Genomic DNA, 9,358 nt, shown 5'->3' on the forward strand with positions numbered 1-9,358 from the left:
CATTAATCCAAATCTTGATAATTATATTAACATTTTTTCTTAAGCTTGCTTAATTAATTATTTGCATAGGGAAAATCCATAATGAAATTAAATTCCAAGAAATATCAAACCATCAAACTCATGGAATTTACATAAATATACAAGTAATAATTACATCAAATTGTCATATAAAAACAAATTCAATAAATGTGATTTGAGGCATGGCAAATAGATGATTAAATAAATGCCAATAATTATCCAATTTACTACACAATATGCCCAAAACTGTAACACAATAATTTTGCACATATAAGCTCGAGTACGTACTCGTCACTTCCCGTAAACGGCTTTTTCACATTTCACAAATGGCACATAAGACTCGATTCCTAAGGGATAATTTCTCCACTTAAGGTTAGGCAAGATACTTACCTTTTTGAAGTTATGCCGATATTCCAAAATTGCCTTCTTGCTTGAATTGACCTCCGGACAGCTCATATCTATCCAAATTAATTGTACAACTTCATTAAAATTTATCAGAAATAATTCCAGATAATAAAATGCCGACTTAAAATTTTATTCTAAAAAGTCAACAAAAGTCAATGCGGTGCTCGCCTCTCGAAACCTGACATAATTTTTACGAAATCCGAACATCCATTCCGATACGAGTTCAATTATACCAATTTTATCAAATTCCAAAAACAAATCGTCCTCCAAATCTTGAATTTTCGTTTTTTGAAGATTTTTAAAAAATCTTGATTTCTTCCATTTAAATCTGAATTAAACGATGAATATTACCATAGATTCATGAAATATAATCACTTTAGGATATAGAACACTTACCCTAGTCGAAGTCATGAAGAAATCCTCAAAATCGCCCAAAAACCGAGATCCAAAAATCCCAATCGAAAATGAAGAAATGACAGATTTTCAATCCTTAAGTTTCTGCCCAGGGTCGCATTTGCGGACAAAAACTTCGCATTTGCGAATGAACAGTACCTCCCATGCACAGTGTCTTCGCAATTGCGATAAATGGTTCGCAATTGCGAATGAACAGTGTTTTCGCAATTGCGATAAATGGTTCGCAATTGAGAATGAACAGTACCTCACCAGAAACCAGCAAACTCAAACTTCTCTCAAATGATCTGAAACCACCCTGAAACTCATCTGGAACCTTCCGGATACAAACCATATATTAATTTTAATCATAAAACATGCTACGGACCTGTTCGCGCACTCAAAATACTGAAAAGAGGTCGTCTTGACCCGATATTTGTCACGTCCCCAAATTTCCTCCGTAGGAGGTCCTGATGGCACCTAGTCTCTAAGACTAGGTAAGCCTATCAATGCGAAATAAATCATAAATATCTGAAATAAATAAACTACAATTCAAACAATTACAACTCCCAAAACCCAGTAGAAATAAGTCACAAGCTTCTAAGAAATTTATCCTCAATGTCTCTATATATATCAAGGTCTAAAGAAAATAAGGTAGCAACATAATAATGATAGAAGGGGACTCCGGAGTCTGCGGACGCTGGCAGATATACTCCAAAGTCTCCGTGTACAGGTAACTCACTGATGTCGAGGATGGTAAGGAGTACCTGGATCTGCACAAAAAGATGTGCAGAAGCGTAGTATGAATACACCACAGCAGTACCCAGTAAGTGCCAAACCTAATCTCGATAGAGTAGTGACGAGGTCAGGTCAGGCCCTACTGGAAAAATAATAATTGCATGGTAAAATGTTTAACAATGTAATAATATATAATGACAATGGAAATGAATCAAGTAGCATGTCACCATTTAATTACACAAAATAATGGCAAATAATATCTCGTGGAATCAAAATAGAATTCCTTTCAACTTTAAGAAATTCACAACAAATAATCAAAGGCAACTGCGGCCATAAATCAATATCAACAAGGGCACTCCTGAGGTACCTCCTCGTAGTCCTAAATCATAAATAATTCACAATATCTCATTTTCTTATCTCACCGCGGGAGCCTTCACAATTTATTTTAAAGAAAATATTTTTCCCGAAATAGCATCCCGCGTTTTAACCATCCTTATCACACCGTATGACTTCTAGTGGTGCCCTCTACTAGCCACGCGTATCAAGCCACCCTTATCTCACCGCATGCGTTTCAAAACCCAGACCTTATACTACTGCATGCGTATCAATATCACAATTTGCACCTCAAGTGCTCAAATAATTTAACTTGCCAAAATAATTCAACAATATTTTTCCATAATAAAGAGCTCACGGCTCATGTCAAAATAAATCATCAATAATATTTTCCACAATAAAGAGATCACGACTCCATCACAATGAGTACGAAAATCTTACACAAATACTCAAGAATAAATAATTCAGCAAAATAATATTTCAAAATCTTTAATACGTTGCTTCAATACCAAATTTAAAATGTCAAATACTTCATATTAATAATAATTAAATTAAAGAAAATCAACTTCAAATAATGCACGGAATAAAAGAAACCAAGTTTCAACTAAACAGGTAAAATAATTAGCAGGAAAAGGTCAAGCAAATTTAAAGTATACAAATCAAATCAATGATGGAGAATATAACAAGATTTAATAATTTAATTAATATGCAAAAGTGATCTTCACAATTTAAAAACATAATCCTTCACATTTAGTTCGTGTACACACTCGTCACCTCGTGTACACGACTTTCATCACATTACAATTAATACCAATCCTAGGGGAAATTTCTCACACACAAGGTTAGACAAGTCACTTACCTCGACTTGCTCCAATTTAACCAAGTAGTATGATTTTTCCTCAATTTTCCGATCCGGTCGACTCGTATCTAGTCATAATTAATTCGATACAGTCAACAAAAATTATAGAATTAATACTATAAGAAAATACTATATTTTTCAATAAATATCAGAAATTAACTCAAAAATGGTCCACGTCTCGAAATCCGGTGAAAGTTATGAAATATGAATTCTCATTCAACCACGAGTCTAACCATACCAAAATGACTAAATTCCAATAACGATTCGACCCTCAAATCCTCAAATCTATCCAAGAGGGTTTTCAAATTTTTCCAACTTAAATCACCAATTAAATGTTAAAAACAGTGATGGATTCGGGTAATCTAACCAAGATTGAGTTAAGAACACTTACTCCAATGTTTTTCCTTGAAACTATATCAAAAATTGCCTTTGCTCAAGCTCCAAGTTGTTAAAAATGGTGAATGGGACGAAGCCCCCCTGTTTTTATAACTTACAGATCTGTCCAGGGTGAGCTCGATCATGGGGTCTGATCCTGGACCTCGATCATGGGAGTCCGATCATGGGGAGTCCGATCATGGGGGGTCCGATCATGGGGAGTCTGATCATGGCCCTCGATCCTGGCTATCGATCATGGCTTCGATCTTTATGGCCTTCGATCACTGGCCTTGGTCATTGCCCTCAATCCTGGGCCTTCGATCACTGGCCTTCGAGCTTGCCTTCGATCATGGCCCTCGATCATGGACCTCGGTCATGGACTTCGATCATGGTCCTCGACCCTGGAGCTCAATCATAGCCATCAATCCTGGCTATCGATCTTGGGCCTTCGATCACTGGCCTTCGAGCTTGCCTTCGATCATGGCCCTCGAGCCTTGCCTTAGATCATGGCCCTCGAGCTTGCCTTCGATCATAGCTCTCGAGCCTGCCTTCAATCCACGGCTCGATTTCTGGGCTCGATTTCTGGCCTTCGATTTTTGGGCTCGATTGCACAGCAGAAGAAAAATTGCAGCAGCTTTTTAAGTACCATTTTTGATTCGTTAACCATTCGAAACTCACCCGAGGCCCTCGGGACCTCAACCAAATATACCAACAAGTCCTAAAATATCATACAAACTTATTTGAAATCTCAAATCACATAAAACGATGCTAAAACCATGAATTATTCTCCAATTCAAGCTTAATGAAACTTAAAATTTTCAACTTCTACATTCGATGTCGAAACCTATCAAATCAAGTCCGATTGACCTCAAATTTTGCACACAAGTCATAAATGACATAACGGAGCTGTGAAAATTTTCAGAAGGGGATTCCGACCCCGATATCAAAAAGTCAACTCCCCGATCAAACTTCCAAACTATAAATTCCTATTTTAGCCATTTCAAGCCTAATTTCACTACGGACTTCCAAATAAAATTCTGATCATGCTCCTAAGTCCAAAATTACCATACGGAGCTGTTGAAATCATCAAAATTCTGTTCCGAGATCGTTTGCACAAAATTCGACATCCGGTCACTATTTGAACTTAAACTTTTAATTTTTCATCAAAATTTTATATCTCGAGCTAGGGACCACGGAATTTGATTCCGGGTATACGCCTAAGTTCCAAATCACAATACGGACCTACCGAAACTGTCAAAACACTGATCCGAGTCCGTTTGCTCAAAATGTTGGCCAAAGTCAACTTAGTTGAGTTTTAAAGCTCTAATTCACATTTTAATCCATTTTTTTCACATAAAAACTTTTCGAAAAATTTTACGGATTGCGCACGCAAGTCGAGTAATGATAAATAGTGTTCGAGGTCTTAGAACATAGAATTAATTATTAAATTTAAAGATGACATTTTGGGTCATCACATTCTCCACCTCTAAAACAAACGTTCATCCTCGAACGGAGTTAGAAAAAGTACCTGAGCTGGTGAATAAGTGTGGATAACGGCTGTGCATATCATGCTCAATCTCCCAAGTCGCCTCCTCGACCGGATGACCCCTCCACTGAACCTTCACGGAAGCAATGTTCTTTGGCCTCAGCTTTCGAACCTGCCTATCTAAAATAGCCACTGGTTCCTCAACATAAGATAGATCCTTGTCCAACTGAACCGAACTGAAGTCTAACACATGAGACGGATCGCCGTGATATTTCTGAAGCATAGAAACATGGAATACTGGATGAACCACAGAAAGACTAGGTGGTAGTGCAAGTTTGTAAGCCACCTCATCACACCCTTCATAGGCGAAACTCGGAGCAATACCCGCTCACCAACCATAAATGCAACATCACGAACCTTTCGATCTGCATAACTCTTCTGTCTAGATTGGGTAGTACGAAGTCGATCCTGAATCAACTTAACCTTTTTCCAAGGCGTCCTAAATCAAGTCTGTACCCAATAGTCTAGCCTCACCCGGTTCGAATCAACCTACTGGAGACCGGCACCGCCTACCATACAAGGCCTCATACAGAGCCATTTGAATGCTTGACTGGTAACTATTGTTGTAAGCAAACTCCGCAAGTGGTAAGAACTGATCCCAAGCACCCCCAAAATCTATCACACACGCACGAAGCATATCCTCCAGTATCGGAATGGTGCGTTCGGACTGCCCGTCCGTCTGAGGGTGAAATATCATACTCAACTCTACCCGAGTACCCAACTTACATTGTACTGCCCTCCAGAACCGTGATGTAAACTGCGTACCCCAGTCAGAGATGATAGATACTGGTACGCCGTGAAGTTTGACAATCTTGCGAATATAGATTCGAGCCAACTGCTCGGAAGAGTAGGTAGTCATCACAGGAATGAAATGAGCTGACTTGGTCAATCTATCCACAATCACCCAAGCTACATCGATCTTCCTCTGAGTCCGTGGGAGCCCAACAACAAAATCCATAGTGATCCTCTCCTATTTCCATTCTGGAATCTCTAACTTTTGAAGCAATCCGCCCGGTCATTGATGCTTATATTTCACTTGTTGACAATTTAGACACCGAGCTACATACTCCACTATTTCTTTCTTCATCCGCCTCCACCAATAGTGTTGTCTCAAATCCTAATACATCTTTGCAGCACCCGGATGAATAGAGTATCGCGAACTATGAGCCTCCTGGAGAATCAACTAACGCAAGCCCTCTACATTGGGTACACATAGCCTGCCCTACATCCGTAGTATACCGTCATCTCCAATAGTGACTTCCTTGGCATCACCGTGCTGAACTGTATCCTTAAGGACAAGCAAATGGGGGTCATCATACTGACGTTCCCTGATACGATCATAAAGAGAAGACCGAGAAACCACGCAAGCCAAAACTCGGCTAGGCTCGGAAATATCCAACCTGACAAACTAGTTGGCTAAGGCCTGAACATCCAAGGCTAGAGGCCTCTCTGCTACCGGTAAATATGCTAAGCTGCCCAAACTCTCCGCCTTATGACTCAAGGCATCGGCCACTACATTGGCCTTCCTAGGATCATAGAGAATGGTGATATCATAATCCTTAAGCAACTCCAAGCATCTCTGCTGCCACAAATTAAGATCCTTCTATTTAAACAGATATTGTAGACTCCGGTGATCAGTGTAGACCTCACAATAGATACCGTACAAATAATGCCGCCAAATCTTCAAGGCATGAACAATAACCGCTAACTCAAGGTTGTGTACAGGATAATTCTTCTCATGCACCTTTAACTATCTGGACGCGTAGGCAATCACCCTACCGTCTTGCATCAACACTACGCTGAGACCACTACACGATGCATCACAATACACAGTATAAGACCCTGGACCTGTAGGTAATACCAATACTGGGATTGTAGTCTCTCCTCACATTCTTGGGTCCACCAGAACGGAGCACCCTTCTGGGTCAATTTGGTCATAGATGCAGCAATAGAAGAGAAACCCTTTACAAATAGGCGATAATACCCTGTCAAACCAAGGAAACTCCGGATTTTCGTAACTGAGGACGGTCTGGACCAACTCTGCACTACTTCAATCTTCTTCGGATCTACCTTGATTCCCTCGCACGAAACTATATGACCCAAAAATTCTACTGAATCAAGCCAGAATTCACACTTTGAAAATTTTGCATATAACTTCTTTTCTCTCAAAATCTGAAGCACAATCCTCAGGTGTTGTTCATGATCTTCCCGACTCCGGAAATACACCAGAATGTCGTCAATAAACACAATGACGAAAGAATCAAGATAGGGTTGAAATACACTATTCATTGAGTGCATAAATGTTGTTGGGGCGTTGGTCAGCCCAAAAGACATCACAAGGAACTCGTAATGACTGTACCGAGTCCTGAAAGCAGTCTTCAGGATATCTGGCTCCCGAATCTTCAACTTATGATAGCCTGAACGCAAGTCGATCTTAGAAAACACTCTGGCACCCTGAAGCTGATCAAATAGGTCGTCAATACGTGCCAATGGATACATGTTCTTCACTGTAACCTTATTCAGCTGGCGGTAATCAATACACATCCGCATAGAACCATCTTTCTTCTTTACAAATAAGATAGGAGCACCCCAAGGCGATACACTAGGCCGAATGAAACCCTTATCAAGCAATTCTTGTAACTGTTCTTTTAATTCTTTCAACTCTGCTAGGGCCATACGGTATGGTGGAATAGAAATGGGCTGAGTGCCCGGTAACAAATCAATGCCAAAATCAATATCCCTGTCGAGTGGCATACCCGAAAGATCCGCTGAAAATACATCGTGAAAATCCCTTACTATAGGAACTGACTCCACGGTAGGAGTATCAATACTAACATCTCTTACATAGGCCAGATACGCATCACACCCCTTCTCAACCATTCGTTGAGCTTTAAGAAATGAAACAACCCTACTAGGAATATGATCTGAGGTACCTCTCCACTCTAGCCGCGGTAGACCTGGCATAGCCAACGTCACCATCTTGGCGTAATAATCAAGAATAGCGTGATAGAGCGACAACCGGTCCATGCCCAAATAATATCAAAATCCACCATACTAAGCAATAATAAATCAGCTCTGGTCTCAAAATCGTTGATAATAATTAAACATGATCGATACACGCGGTCCACAATAATAGATTCACCCACAAGTGTAGATACATAAACAGAAGAACTCAAGGAATCACGTGATACGCCCAAATACGGGGCAAAATAAGATGACACATAAGAATAAGTGGAGCCTGGATCAAATAAGACTGATGCATCTCTATGACAGACCGAAATAATACCTGTGATAATATAATCGGATACAACGGCATCTATCCTAGCAGGAAGGGCATAATATCTGGCCTAGCCTCCCCCTCTAGGGCAACCTCTACCTGTCCGACCTCCACATCTAGCTGGCTATGCAGGTGGAGTGGCAACTGGTGTAATAATCATAGCCTGAGAAGCCTGAGGGCCCAGTGGAATGGGTGGGGCCTGATAAATCTATGGAGGTGCACCCTTCCTAAATCTGGGGCAATCTCTCATAATATGACGAGTGTCACCATACTCAAAACAAGCCCTCGGAGGACGTGGCTGCTGAGACTGGCTCAGGCCTGATCGACTAGACTGCCCACTGGAAGCACCCCGTACAGGAGGTACAGTAGACACTGGCGATGCATAATATGGAACATGAGGTCTGGGAGTAGCCGGAATACCACTGGAAGCTGGAAGTGTTGAATTAATAGGATAGCTCACATAACCTTTACCATGACGGGCTGTAACTAGGGCACGAGAATTATTATATGTGCCAGAATCTCGGGGTCTCTTAGCTTCCCTCTCTTCCCTCTCCCGAGTCCGCATACCTTCCAATCTCCAAGCAATTGATACCACCTGTTGGTATGTGATGTCCATCTCTATCTCTCAGGCCATACTGTATCTGATACTAGGGTGGAGACCCTCAATAAATCTGCGAACCCGCTCTCGAACAGTAGCAACTAAGGCTGGTGCATGCCTAGCCAAGTCACTAAATCGGACCGCATATTCTGACACTGTCATAGAACTCTGGCACAGCTGCTCAAACTCTGTGCGCCATGCATCTCTAAGACTCTAAGGAACATACACCCTTAAGAACATATCTAAAAACTGAGTCCAAGTAAGTGAAGCAGCCTCAGCCGGACTATCCAACTCATATGCCTGCCACCACTGGTAGGTTGCTCCTCTAAACTGGAATGCTGTGAAAGAAACCCCACTAGAATCCACAATACCCATAGTACAAAGGATACGGTGGCATTCCTCCAGAAAACCCTGAGCATCCTCTGAAGCTAAACCACTGAAAGTGGGAGGGTGGTACTTCTTATACCTCTTGAGCCTGAGTTGCTCCACTTCTGAAACTGTTGTCCTAATCTCAGGCCGAACTGGGATAACTGGTTGCACTGGTATAACCTCTAGGGCATGGTCAACTTGGGCCCGTGGCTCTAGAGTACGGGCGGCGAGAGTCTGTGCTCCTCCCCCGGCCTGAGATGTGGCAGGAGCAAGTGGAATTAACCCTGCCTAAGCTATAGTGCCAAACATGCTCAAAAACTGGGCAAGAGTCTCCTGAAGTGCAGGAGTAGTAACAGGCGTCTCAGGTGCCTGCTCTCCAACTGGAGCTACTGGTGGCTCTGGTATAGCAGCTCGTGCAGGTGCTCTGGCTGTACCACGTGGTCTTCCTCG

The sequence above is a fragment of the Nicotiana tomentosiformis genome, chromosome 2, assembly GCF_000390325.3.
Source record: "Nicotiana tomentosiformis chromosome 2, ASM39032v3, whole genome shotgun sequence".
NCBI classification, from domain to species: Eukaryota; Viridiplantae; Streptophyta; class Magnoliopsida; order Solanales; family Solanaceae; genus Nicotiana; species Nicotiana tomentosiformis.